Raw genomic sequence first — 14,766 nt, 5'->3', positions numbered from 1 at the left:
CATAATAATAGTACACGATAACTAAGATAGAAGAGTTTTAGAATAGAAAACTGACCAAGGCCTCCAGTGCCCCAGGCTCACATGAATGATTCAGTTAGGTCGATAGGCCATACTAAATTATATCCGACGGCGCGATGCGATTATCGCGCTAATGTCAATTAGTACACCTATTCGACATTAGTATGTTAAATCGCGCGTTCGTAAAAACTAAGACCGCGTGAACAGATTTTTAAACAATTAAGTCGCGTGACCGCGTCGCGCAATTGCCAATTAAGACATCTATTCGAGTTCAATGTGTTTGATCGCGCGTTCGTGCGAACTTGCGATTATCGCGTAGTCGCGTCGTATTAGGACGACGCCTCGCACGAATTTAACTTCATTTCTCATTCAATGTGAGTGAGCTTCAAGATCGTATTTAAAATTAAAATAAAAACAAATTAATTGTGCTTGTAATGTAACTTGTTGTAATTGTTTCGAAGCGACGCTATGGTTTGCTGCGACATAAACGCATATTGCTTGTTTTTAGCGTAACCTTAATGTATTTAAAATAGGGAACATTTCATAATATAGTATTCATTTCGTACCTATACTTGTCTTGTGATTATATCGTCTAATACACTGACTCTGCCCGTCCTCCGGCTCTCCGTTACTACAGACATTAACATAGTTTAGTGCTTCTATTGAAAAGGATTTTCATATATCACCAACCTCTTGCCCCCAATAGCTCTATGCACTTATTTATAACCTCATAAACTGTTCTCTCGGAGTTTATCGCGTCCTGAACCTATAGTTGAATTACCCTGTAAACCTTCGTGAAAGCTTTCCAAGAAGGTTACCGTAGGGCTGCTAGGTAAGTTCTTATAATTTACAAAATTTTATAAATAAATATTATTTAATGATAAGTTATGTATGATATGACAATAAATAAATATGAATATGAATAAATATGAATATGTCTTTTGCGCTCAAAATATCCCAATATTTAATAGTTATTTGTTATACAAGGGTGCAAAGTTGTATTTTACCCGCGAGTGTGGAATTGAAACACGAGCACAAAAAAGATGTATTAGATCATTATGTGGAATCCAGCAAATTGATTCATGTTTACCATACTTTAAAAACTTACGAATATTAACTTTACCCTGTTTATATATTTTTGAAATTGTAGTTTTTGTAAAATGCAATCCGCAGCTATTTCAGCAGTTTAAGAGTATACGTCTTAGAAACAAAATCAATTCGTTGCCTTCCAAAACGGCGTTATTTAGAAAAAGTATATTTGGAATGGCTCCAAAAATTCATCCATTCATTCATTCATTTGGATTTCATAAATTCATTCATTTGGAATTTTAAAATTCCAAATGAGCTAAGAAATACAGATGACATGATTAGTTTTAAAAGTAAGTTATTTAAATTTTTAATTGACAAAGCATATTATAGTGTAAGTGAATTTTTGTTAGATGATTTGGATAAGTAATGGTAACTGTGCTCAGCATGCAGCCACAGTCCATAAATGGAAAATTGTACGCCTTACGGCACAACATAGTGATACAATGATTATGTGAGACCTGTACTTATGTACCTTACCTATGTTGAACAAATAAAAGCTTTTGACTTTTGACTTTTTGACTTTTGAGAAGTAAAATACATTTGCACCCGTGTGTAACACAAAACTTTTCCCCTCACTATAGCGAGGAAAGTGCAACATCCACAGGCGTTAGATCATCTTCATCAACTGGAATCACTAATTTTTTTACGATATTATAACAAAAACTCTGGAAATTCTGTACTTTTACGTGAGAAGTTTTTAAGTAAAGTTTTTGTTGACAATGTTGACATTTCTGACGTATGAAATGTCAATGATGCGTTTTGAAATTGCATCGACTTAACTTGTGCGTTCAGAATTATATTTAACATAATTATTAAAAAACAAACGTTTATTATGGAATTTTAAGGTTTATGACTTAAAATCATTAAATACAGCTAAATCTGGTATTTTTTATTAAATTCTCCAACCATTTATTTAATAATAATTAATATCGAACGAACCATTATTATGAGCGTTTTACATTTTGTTATCTGTCAAGCTACTTAAATACGCTCCATCCAAGGTCAAATTACTTTCCCCACTAGTGGATAAAATGCGTTTTTCCCCGCTTGTTTTAAAGGATAAAAGACGGCTTTCCGAGCTAGTGAGGGGAAAATGTTTTTGTCACACGTCCCTAGACTAAGACGGTTGGGAGATATGCCCGAATATAAAAATGTTGTTTTTATTATGTTTAATTATGATGAATTATTTGTTTTGTTGCGTTTTACTTGTCTTGTGTATGAAATGTTCTTTCCATGTCCTGGCGTTTGGCCTCCGCTGTCAGCCGGACATGTTTTTGAAAATAAATAAACAATAATAATTAGTGACTCTGTAAGCTGTACATGGCTCTGCCATTTTGAAAATTTTCGGGAATGATATCTAACTGATAATGATTCCAACATCATTTGAATATCGGTTTGATGTCAGTGTACGTTCGAGTTAGCCTGTACCTTTCAATTTAACTATTGTGGCTGTGTCCCTGATACAGCCCGCATTTAATAGCTGGAAATTGTGTATTGAATACTCGTGATATTCAAAGCTACGGGCTGGGATATCTGTGTGTGGTCAGTGTGGTTTGAGACGTAAATGTTCTAAGATTTCGTCTATATTATATTCCGTCGCATGGTGTCCCAGTGACAACCCTAGCTTAAACAACGTTAACTGTCCCGACCTGTCATTTTGTCGATATTTCGATAGTGTAGAGTTTATCACGTTATTTTGTCATCCTTCGTGCATGCTCACAGGCCGAATAATAGACAAGATTGCCTGTCAAATACCAAAAGTGCGACGAAAATCGAAATGATGTCGTGTTATTGGAAGTAGGTATTGGATTCAGAAATTGCGGAAATTTATGATTGATTTATTTTTATATAAGTCTTTTCAGTCATGCACAGAAAATGTATAGTACAAAAGGTAATCACGGTCTATATCCCGGTCAATACAAGTCAAATGTATAGTTGGTCAAGCCAATTTTGTCAGTAAATAAGAAACCTATACTCATCCTTTTCTTTTGGGTGCTAGTATAAGTTAATATATAAGTTAATATAGTTAATATAGTATAAGACAAATATAAGTTCTGTTTTATTCCGTAGACTAAAATGACGTTTCATGTGTAAGACATGACATTTCTTAGTACCACATGAAATGTAATTTTAGTCTACGGAATAAAAAGAAACAGAATATAGTATTTATGATTATCTCTGTCTATGTTTGAAACGAGACAGTCCTTTGACAAACTATAGTAAAAAAGTTCGTTGAAAACTTATTTTACAATATAAAGGAGATACTCCTTTATATTATAAGTCTTAATATTGTATTTTTTTTTATACCACGTCGGTGGCAATCAAGCATACGGCCCGCCTGATGCCCGCCTTACTAGTGTGCTAGTTTTTAAGTTCTAGAATAAGTCTTTAGGTATATTGTTGTGCCCCAACGGGGTTTATGTAATGCTGGAACATGTAAATACTTTAAAATCTTGTAAAACCCATAAAAGCAATAAATTACTCTAAGAACAAATTAAATTATTTTTTATGAAAATATTTTAATTTGTGGTCAGGGGGCGCCACAAGCCTTCGGGAATTGTCATATACTTGGAAATTTCGACCCATGCCACCGTGGCCGGATAGCCGAGCGGTTCAGGCACCTGTCCGGTAAACGGGGTACGCTGGTTCGATTCCAGCTCTGGACACTGGAGGCTTGGTCATTTTTTCCTTCGTATATGATATTTATTTCAGTTTATAGCAATAAATTAATTATGAATTATGTACACAGGCATACTACTCGCAGATACATTATGTACGAGATTATTAAAGGTGAAAAAGTAATTACATTTCCCGAGAAAGCTTCCTTAAACTAACACGGAACCCTAATTCAAATGACAATTAATATACTCCTTAATTAAAGAATAAAAGAATAAAGAATAAAGATCATTTATTTTCAGCTAAAGGTTACAGACATTCCAGGGGTCTCCGCACTAGGCAGTGCCTGTATCGCGGGGAACCAATTATAATTTAAATATCAGACTTTGTTACAATTAAAAACTATCATGTAGTAAGAAACTACTAACTACAAACTAAGGCTTAATCTAGACACAATATTGAAACTAAATTTTGTTAAATATGGCTTCTGTCTCGGCATAATTTTGTGAGTGGAGCAGTTTTAAAAGCAGTTTTTTCGCTTCCATTTGTGTGCAATCCCTGAGGTTACATAGTTTATTTATAGCATTGTATGTAGACGCCCTGATGAAACGTTTGCCAAAAGCTGAATTTACTCTTGTAACGGGACTACCAATTTAAAGAAAATATCCTTATTTATCAGAATTCATGGTCACTCTACTAGTCACGTGACTTAATTGCAATGTAAACTACGTAATGTTATGACCCTGGAGACTATATAAAGGAGCGAAATCTCTATGTATGAAAAGTGCCCATCAAAAAACAGTAATTAGGCGGCGCCACCATACACCGAAATACTACCAAAAACAACCTACGTAATTTGGTCGGGTTATTTGTTGCCTTATATGGTTCATGTTATACTCATGTCCCAGAGCCTAACTAGCGCCACCGAAGAGATTAGGAACTATTATTTAAAGCTGAAAGCGGTCACTTTTGCAAGAGTACCTAAGTGACGGGCATAGTGACAGGCGATAAAAACGGAACCATGCTGCGCCCGCAGAGTAAGAAACATGTTTCTGATCACGACTTATGAATCACCCTATAGGTAACTAGGTATAAGTCGAACCCAAACTTCGTAAATTCCCCGAGTTGGTAACTTGCTTCTGAAATTGACTTGAGAACAACTTTTAAGACCTGTTCTTGTGTAGTTATACCTGTACAAGAATGTTGAACGGTAATGAGGTATTGCTGGCCTGTTTACTTGAGCTACTGAAATTTAATTTCTACGAGATACGATATAAATTATATTAACTGGAGCCCAATACAAACGTACACATGTCAAAATGATGTTTTTTTAGGGTTCCGTACCGAAAGGGTTAAAACGGAACCCTATTACTAAGACTCCACTGTCCGTCTGTCTGTCTGTCACTAGGCTGTATCTCATGAACCGTGATAGCTAGACAGTTGAAATTTTCACAGATGATGTATTTCTGTTGCCGCTATAACAACAAATACTAAAAACACAATAAAATAAATATTTAAGTGGGGCTCCCATACAACAAACGTGATTTTTTTGCCGTTTTTTTGCGTAATGGTACGGAACCCTTCGTGCGCGAGTCCGACTCGCATTTGGCCGGTTTTTTTCATTCGCCCGTGCGTCTCGCCCGTGCCAATATTTATGTATGCCAGAAGTATACTTTCAACTTGCAAAATGCCAAAACCCGCGCCATCGCCAAATCTTACGTCGCTTCACGCGGCGCGCCATATCTTTTGTTCCTTTCTAATTTTCTGGCTTTACGCCCCCTCTTAATGTAGTCTGAGATTAGAACGGCTTAGAGACTTTAGAGTTCGTGCTAGTTATTAATGCAGACTACCTATAGTTAGACAGCTCGCCAAGCAGTCCCCGCGGACGTCTCAAGGCTAATAGTATCTCTTTCTTTTCTTGATGGACTTGAGGGCGGTGTTGCCCGTAGCCAATGTCACGTAAAAGGGTAGGAACAAAATAAATGCTCTTAGAGCACGACGCTGTTCGGTGGTTGTTGTAGTTGTCTCGTAAAACCGATAGCTGGATTTTACGAGAAGCACGTGGACTACCGGCCGTTGACTCCAAAATGGTGGTTAAAAACTCTTTGAGATTAATTCTCCATTCACTGCACACTACCACATTAGATTATTGTATAATAGAGCTATCGATATTACACTTTAAACAATATTAATGAGCAAAAAACAAAGGAATTAATCACGAGGCTACTATCAAGATGGCGTTCGAACCGGAAGTCCTAATAGTATCTCAACACCTAAGTAGTTATAAATTCACACAAACATACAGACTCAAACGCACACAACATCACTTTAACGTAGACGCTCAAACGTTTAGTGTACGAATTGCATGCTAGATGGCGCCACGATACGTAGCAATCCTGCATCGCGCTGTTAAGATTTTTCGCAGGATAATGCAAAGCAAAGATAGATATAACTCCGTAATAGATGGATACAGTCTAAGGAAAAAACGTGCCTCGAAAATCAAGAAAATTTGATTCTCGTTCAGAGGGCGCTACTAGTTTTGGCCTACAGTCGTATAGATGGCGTTGACGGTTTCGTTTGTTATTTAACAATTTTAACGCATATCAGTGAAAGAACATGGGTCAAAATCATAAAAATAATTAATGCAAATAAAAAAAATCATTTATCTATATTTAAATACATTCTATCGTAATTTATAAATCTTCATTTTTAGTTTTAAAGTGTGTCGACAGATGGCAGTGAATTTACTGGGGTTACAAAATTTACTATGACAGTACCGCTCTAGTATAAGTTACTCTATGTGCATAGACATAGTATAGTAGTTATAGACATAAAACCGAGCGACCAGGGGTAAGAGAAAGACATATTCATGTATTGACAGGTTAATGTATGGCAGCATAATCCTTTTTCTCTTTTACTCTTATAAATTTCGGTATTTCGCCATCGCCTCCTATGCTGCCATAACCCGACCATGAAAAAAAACCCGGTCGGTGATAAGGACAAAGCATGGCACTATTTTCTCTTTCCTCTTATAAGACTATCTTTCTCTATCAAAGAGTGTCAGGCCCTTGGGATAATGACAGTTTTTCTGACTGTACATCGTATTTAATGTACATGGGGCGGCACGAGGCTTTCTGAAACCATTTTTAGGATTCCGTACCCAAAGGGTAAAAACGGGACCCTATTACTAAGACTCCTCTGTCCGTCTGTCGTCTGTCCGTCTGTCCGTCTGTCCGTCTGTCCGTCTGTCCGTCTGTCCGTCTGTCCGTCTGTCCGTCTGTCCGTCTGTCCGTCTGTCCGTCTGTCCGTCTGTCCGTCTGTCCGTCTGTCCGTCTGTCCGTCTGTCCGTCTGTCCGTCTGTCCGTCTGTCCGTCTGTCCGTCTGTCCGTCTGTCTGTCACCAGGCTGTATCTCATCAACCGTGATAGCTAGATAGTTGAAATTTTCACAGATCATGTATTTCTGTTGCCGCTGGCTATAACAACAAATAATAAAAAGTACGGAACCCTCGGTGGGCGAGTCCGACTCGCACTTGTCCGGTTATTATGTTATTTATGTTACAATTATGCGATAATTGGAGTACTTATTTTCAAATTAGAAGATCGACTTTTCCTGTAATTTGTTGGCAATTATGTTGATTGGCGTCCAATTAAAAGTTAATTTGGATAGTTTAGGAATTAATCGCACTTAAACTATCGTGAGACATATTTCAAAATATTTATCAGTACGGTTTTTACTCACTATTATTTTTCGCGGGCGGCGCGGGCAGTGCACGACGTACAACCGCCGCGGACACTCGTGCCTGAGGATGGATTCCCAAAGAATCCGAAACATGTCGCCAAAAGCGACTAAAAATAATAGTGAGTAAAAACCGAACCCGAACCCGTATTTTCGTAATACGACGAAAAAATAGATATATAGGTAGATTATTATTGTCCAAACTTTGGATTTTGTATTTATTTAATCCATTCAGAACGAGTGGCTCTTTAAACCAGCTAGATGTTGTCAAGTGTGTGTGTAAAAACGGGACCCCTATTACTAAGACTCCGCTGTCCGTCTGTCCGTCTGACCGTCTGTCCGTCTGTCTGTCACCAGGCTGTATCTCACGAACCGTGATAGCTAGACAGTTGAAATTTTCACAGATGATGTATTTCTGTTGCCGCTATAACAACAAATACGGTGCGCGAGTCCGACTCGCACTTGGCCGGTTTTTTTCTCCTTACACTTTGCTTACACGGAATTACAATATATATCTTTCATTTAATTGTACAGTATCATGGCATGGGTCCACGGATATCAAATAACGTAGTAACTAGTAATTAATTCCCTTAATAGCATCAATTAAGATACATGCATCGCAGTTAATCAAATGAGGGCTACCGCGTTTAATTACGCCGCCAGGGGCGCTATAGTGTAGATGGAGGTCTATTAAATATATTAATAACGGGTCACTCACGTGTTTTAAGTCGAAAACGCTCGACATGTTTCACTCCGTACTGAGGAGCGTCATCAGGAGCCTGCGTCGACGGTGACGGACCGGCGCAGACGTGGTCCGTCACCGTCGACGCAGGCTCCTGATGACGCTCCTCAGTACGGAGTGAAACATGTCGAGCGTTTTCGACTTAAAACACGTGAGTGACCCGTTATTAATATATTTAATATGTCTGTGTCTCACGGAAGTTTTGTTATTAAAATAGATGGAGGTCTTTCAAAATGTTAAATGCATAGAAGTTTTGGGGGTTTCAAGCTTTTTTATCGGGAATGTTCACTCTATTCATAATTGTGGTAAATCTTTTTTTGATCAATCATGGTATTGGTATTGGTAAACAATAGATTCTCGTATAGCTCAATAAATGTTAGTGTTTAAAAAAAGTGCCAACTAAAATATATGCAAAATTAAACAGGTTGAAAAAATGGCACATTTAGACGTTAAAATAACTTTGTGTATATTAGAACGTATTGATTTTATAAAAATAAGTATATAAGAATTTTTAGATCTGTTTTTCTGGACCTACATCTACTGTGGCGCCAACTGGTGAGCACAAAAACGGCTCATTGCTTTGAAAGCTGGAACACCATGTACATGCTAAAAAAAATTGTGACGCACGGGTAAGTGGGTCAAATTTCAGTAAAAAGTCACTTCTGTGGACAAAGTCGTAAAGTGTATTAGCTAGAGCTTCAAGTAGCTTATTTCCAATTTTCCACAGACGCGTCTGTTTCCGTTTCCGTTTCCCCTAATGGAAGGGGACAATGCCCCTCGGGTGTAGTACGAGAGACGTGTGCGGGAATGCTAACTCCGTTGAATACTCGGGCAGCTCGGGTTTTTGGGTCATGTGTACTGGAATATATTCAAAAGACCTCGCGAGCGTAGCTTAAAACTCTATAAATGTATCTATGGCTCCGTTTATTTGGATATTTTTATCTCCAAGCATAATCAATACAGGCATAAACTCAAACCATAGAGTAACTTATACTAGAGCGGTACTGTCATAGTAACTTTTGTAACCCCAGTAAATTCACTGCCATCTGTCGACACACTTTAAAACTAAAAATTAAGATTTATAAAAATACGATAAAATGTATTTAAATATAGATAAATGATTTTTTTTATTTGCATTAATTATTTTTATGATTTTGACCCATGTTCTTGCACTGATATGCGTTAAAATTGTTAAATAACAAACGAAACAGTCAACGCCATCTATACGACAGTGGGCCAAAACTAGTGGCGCCCTCTGAACGAGAATCAAATTTTCTTGATTTTCGAGGCACGTTTTTTCCTTAGACTGTAAACATCTATTACGGAGTTATATCTATCTTTGCTCAAACTCAAAATATTCTTTATTCAAATAGGCCTAGCAACAAGCACTTTTAAATTGTCAAGTTTTAAATATTACCTAAATCTAAATATCACAGCAATTTATTGATGCAGTTATTATTATTCTTAAAAACATTGAATTATTATAGATATGTCAAACACAACGGAAAGGGCAAAAAAAGTAATACAGCGTATTTACGTCCCACTACGGGCACAGGCCGCACAGGCTTTCTCTCATATTGTAAGAAGTTAGTTTATAAGTAAGTAATAATGCAACCTTGCTGGTTTCGTAGCTATAAATTACGTGTTTATTGAATAAAACTTTAGTCTTTAATCAGCATTCACTTGTTTAATTGCGCCTCCAACTTCCCGCACCACAATACGCGAGATGGATTAAGCTATAGTCCCCACACACTAGCCCAATGCGGGTTTGAATTTCTAAGCGGATGTATGAAGATTTCTTCACGAAGTTAGTTATTCTTTACCGTAAAGCTAGTGGTAGTAAAGTAAGTAAGTAGGTATTTGTTTGTATTTGTATGGCTATGTATTTGTTTGTTTTTATGGCTACAGTTCTATTATAGTAAATCACAGTAAAAGTTGTAATTAAACTAGCACTTAGTTTATAGGTTCCCTAGTTTAAATTTTACTAACAAAATATGGATTTATTAGTCTGAATTATTATTATTATTATTATTTTTTTATCCACAACGCAGGCTTCGTCAGGTGGCCACAAATACAAATCAGCAACATGCTTCGTCCCAAAAATACCAATGATGATATCCGCAACAGGCTTCGTCACTTTTTTTTTTGTTTAAATAAAATAACCGTCACGAATCGCACCTGGCTCAAATGTCCCCATTACGCTGGCAGCGTTACCGCGCTGAATGGCCAACGAGATCTGTTGGACCAGGTACGATCCGGACCGAGGGTCCGGAGGGAGGGAGGGTATATTTTTTATTATTTTATTATTATAATTGATATTCCGTACATATGTTCCGAAAAACTTAGTACGAGCCAGGAACTGAACCCAAAAATATCTAACACAAAATTTATGATAGAGTTGGAAATAACAAATGTGCCAAACAATTTTCAAAAATTGCTAAGTTCCTATGGAATGTTCTCGGTGTTTTCTTTAAACCTTCTAAGGGGCTCACAGACTATCAGTCCGCCGGACGATATCGGCCTGTCAGTTGTTCGGAACTGTCAAATTTTTGTTCTAACTGACAGGCCGATATCGTCCGGCGAACTGATAGTCTGTGGGCCCCTTAGTTTCGATTTCTATGTCATATGAGATATACGCCAATGGTAACTGTCAACAGTTAAGAACATTGAGCATGGAGACTATATAATGGAGCCAAATCTCTATGTATGAAAAGTGTCCATCAAAAAACAGTAATTAGGCGGCTCCACCATACACCGAAATACTACCAAAAACAACCTACGTAATTTGGTCGGTTTATTTGTTGCCTTATATGGTTCATGTTATACTCATGTCCCGGAGCCTAACTAGCGCCACCGGAGAGATTAGGAACTATTATTTAAAGCTGAAAGCAGTCACTTTTGCAACAATTCTGCCATAAGAGATTGGCGTCTTTTCTATACCATCCATAACATTGAGTAATAATTCCTCGGAAACTTTCAAAGTGGAAACTTGCATGACAATTTTCTCATGAAAATTTCCAGAAATTGCGGAAATTTTGAGAATATTTCGCAACTTGTACATTGTTAGTTGGAATTTTTTGCGATATCCGAACGAAGAACTTTTATTGAAACTTGAAACTCAAATATTTGTGTTTTATGTGTTCTTCATAGTTTTGTCCAATGTTTATGATGTTAAAATAAATGTATTTTCTTTCTTTCTTTCTTGAATATTCACAATAAATCGGCTCTCAGACTGTAGCTTGTTTTAATTAGAATTTGATGCGGACATTCCAAAACAGAAAATATTTACTTTCTCTTTGTACCAAAGGAATAAAATGTATTCATTGCCTTCGTTGTACAGTCGCCATCAGATATATCGGAGCGGCCAAGGCGCTCACAAATATCTGAACACGCCTCTATTGTCAAGGTGTTAGAGTGCGTGTTCAGATATTTTGAGCACCTCGGCCGCTCCGATATATCTGATGGCGACTGTACAAACAGCAACACTCGTGGACTTAATGCCTTTTTGAATAAGGATTAAGAGCTGTCAGTTAACAGTGTGGGCGATGGTCCAGGTATTAATAAGGAAAAGGTATTCTGTTTCAAAGCTTTCCCGTACCAATAAATTATAGGTATATAAATAAATCAAATTTTCTTACAGTAATAATTGCAAAGAATTCTAGTTCTTTGTTTACCATTTTTCGATAATCACAGGCTGGATGACAAATATTGTAATACCTACCATAGAGTAACTTATACTAGAGCGGTACTGTCATAGTAAATTTTGTAACCCCAGTAAATTCACTGCCATCTGTCGACACACTTTAAAACTAAAAATGAAGATTTATAAAAATACGATAGAATGTATTTAAATATAGATGAATGATTTTTTTTATTTGCATTAATTATTTTTATGATTTTGACCCATGTTCTTTCACTGATATGCGTTAAAATTGTTAAATAACAAACGAAACCGTCAACGCCATCTATACGACTGTAGGCCAAAACTAGTAGCGCCCTCTGAACGAGAATCAAATTTTCCTGATTTTCGAGGCACGTTTTTTCCTTAGACTGTATCCATCTATTACGGAGTTATATCTATCTTTGTACCTACTTATTACGGGAAAATTAGAATAATATCTAGATATCAACTGGATATCCAGATATGGAACAGAAACGATAACGAGATATTTAAGACTCATGTCAAATTTGACATTTCCGCGATTCCGAATGTCCTCTTGAATGATCTCTTTAAGATTTGCTTAAGATATTACTTAGATATCCAATGGATATAAAATGGATATCCCAAATAGTCATAATAATTGTAGCGTGATATGACAATTGGTTTCTCGAATCAAACTGCAAAAGATAACTAGTTGAGAACTAACCTATAACGTATCTATTAGATCTCGTATTGTTCTCGTATCTAGTAATTATCACGTTGTTCGAATTGACCGGCTAGTTAAGTATATTTAAGACTAGCTTTTGCCCGCGACTTCATCTGCGTGGAATTAGTAACAGCAGCTAAAGCAAGTATAGCGCCTGAAAAAAATCTCATAGCAATCATTCACTTAGAGCATATTATGCACACAAATTAGCAGGCACTTCATTAATTATCTCAATTCCACCCCGCTTTTTACTTTCTTAAGGGATGATTTTCGGGATAAAAACTATCCTATGTCCTTCTCAGGACTCAACCTGGATTTCACAGATAATGTCTTTTAGCTAAAAACGTAATATAACAATCATATTGGAGTTGTTTAAATGTTTAAACAATGTATTCGTGCCATTAATTTAAACACTTTATTACAGACGTTAATGGATCATTAATTTTATTACCTTAACTTAATAATGGGTATTGCCAGGGGAGTTGATGTGAATGATTACATAAACAGCTACACAAAGTACTTATCGCAAATACAGTATTGAATTAATTGAGTGAATGTGACTTAAGCGGACGATATTAAGCTAAAAAAACCTTGAAAATTTCTTTGCTCTATCTTGCAGTTGGCGGTACAACTAGCTAACAATTGAACCAGCTTCCTCGCCAAACGCTTGAGCATAGCGATCCAGCGAGGAAATGCTGCCAGCATCCACGGGGGCCCATTCTCGATTTATATTTTTAGTTTTATATTAGTTTTAGTTTTATATTAGTTTTAGTTTTATATTAGTTTTAGTTTTGTTAATTGTAGTTTAATTTTTACTACAGGAGGGTCGAAACTCTGCATAGGGGGCGCCAGGGCGCCACTACCACGATCTGAGGGTCTATCGTGAAACAAGAAAATTTCTTTATCTAACATCTCTGTCACGCCTGCATATTCGAGCGATAAAGAGGCAGATAGCGAATTTTCGGATTCGCGTTTCCCGTTAGGTCATCTGTAAGCAAACCGCCTTGATGCATCAATGTCATATTTTATTATCTCTGAAAACTTGTCAATAACCTGTTAAAGGTACAGTATGTATGTTACTATGGTTTACTAAAAAGGCTAGTGCTGCGCTCTGGTGGCAGAACATTGCAGTAATATCCCCTATAACTCCCTGTCATTACATGTACATGATTTTGTTGTTGTGCGTGTTACTTAAGATATTTTAGAAAATAAAATGGCTTTCGTTTTAGAATTCAAATTGTAAAAGTTTTAAGTGATGTTTTAACCAGGTTCAATCTAATACGTGCCCAGAATTTTTAACGATAAGTTCGTTTATTAGTTTCTTTTTTACTAAGGATCCTTTAGTAAAGATTGGATTCCCTAAGGATAAAAAGATTTTTCTTAAAAGCTTATTCTTGAGGGTTAATATTTATCTCTTTAAGATAAAAACCGGCCAAGTGCGAGCCGTACTCGCGCACGAAGGTTTCCGTACCATTACGCAAAAACGGCAATTATAGCTGCAACAGAAATACATCATCTGTGAAAATTTCAACTGTCTAGCTATCACGGCTCATGAGATACAGCCTGGTGACAGACGGGCAGACAGACAGACAGACAGACAGCGGAGTCTTAGTAATAGGGTTCCGTATCCATAGGGTAAAAACGGGCTGTCTGTCCGTCTGTCACTAGGCTGTATCTCATGAACCGTGATAGCTAGACAGTTGAAATTTTTACAGATGATGTATTTCTGTTGCCACTATAACAACAAATACTAAAAACAGAATAAAATTAATATTTAAGTGGGGCTTCCATACAACAAACGTGATTTTTTTGCCGTTTTCCGCGTAATGGTACGGAACCCTTCGTGCGCGAGGCCGACTCGCAATTGGCCGGTTTTTTTTGTTTTTACTTACTGACAATTTGGTTTGACCAACTATATGTCACAAGTACCTACATCGTAGATCGTAATAGCTTAGTGTTTTAAGTCACCGTATTACTAACGGGTTTCTATTATTTCCACTATAGTTTTAAGTCATAATGTATTGTTTGTCCACATTTTCGTTAGTCATAATTTGTTTTTTCTCAGAAACGCGTAACTTTTCAGGATTGCCATAAAACAAACCTAACCTAACCTATCTCTAGGATAACCTGAGGAAAATCCTGAAAAGTTAACGGTTTCAGAATTATGGCTAATGATTATATGACAATCATTACATTA

This window comes from Cydia strobilella, chromosome 24 (assembly GCF_947568885.1).
Source record: "Cydia strobilella chromosome 24, ilCydStro3.1, whole genome shotgun sequence".
NCBI classification, from domain to species: Eukaryota; Metazoa; Arthropoda; class Insecta; order Lepidoptera; family Tortricidae; genus Cydia; species Cydia strobilella.
Note: the sequence above shows the minus strand (reverse complement) of the source record.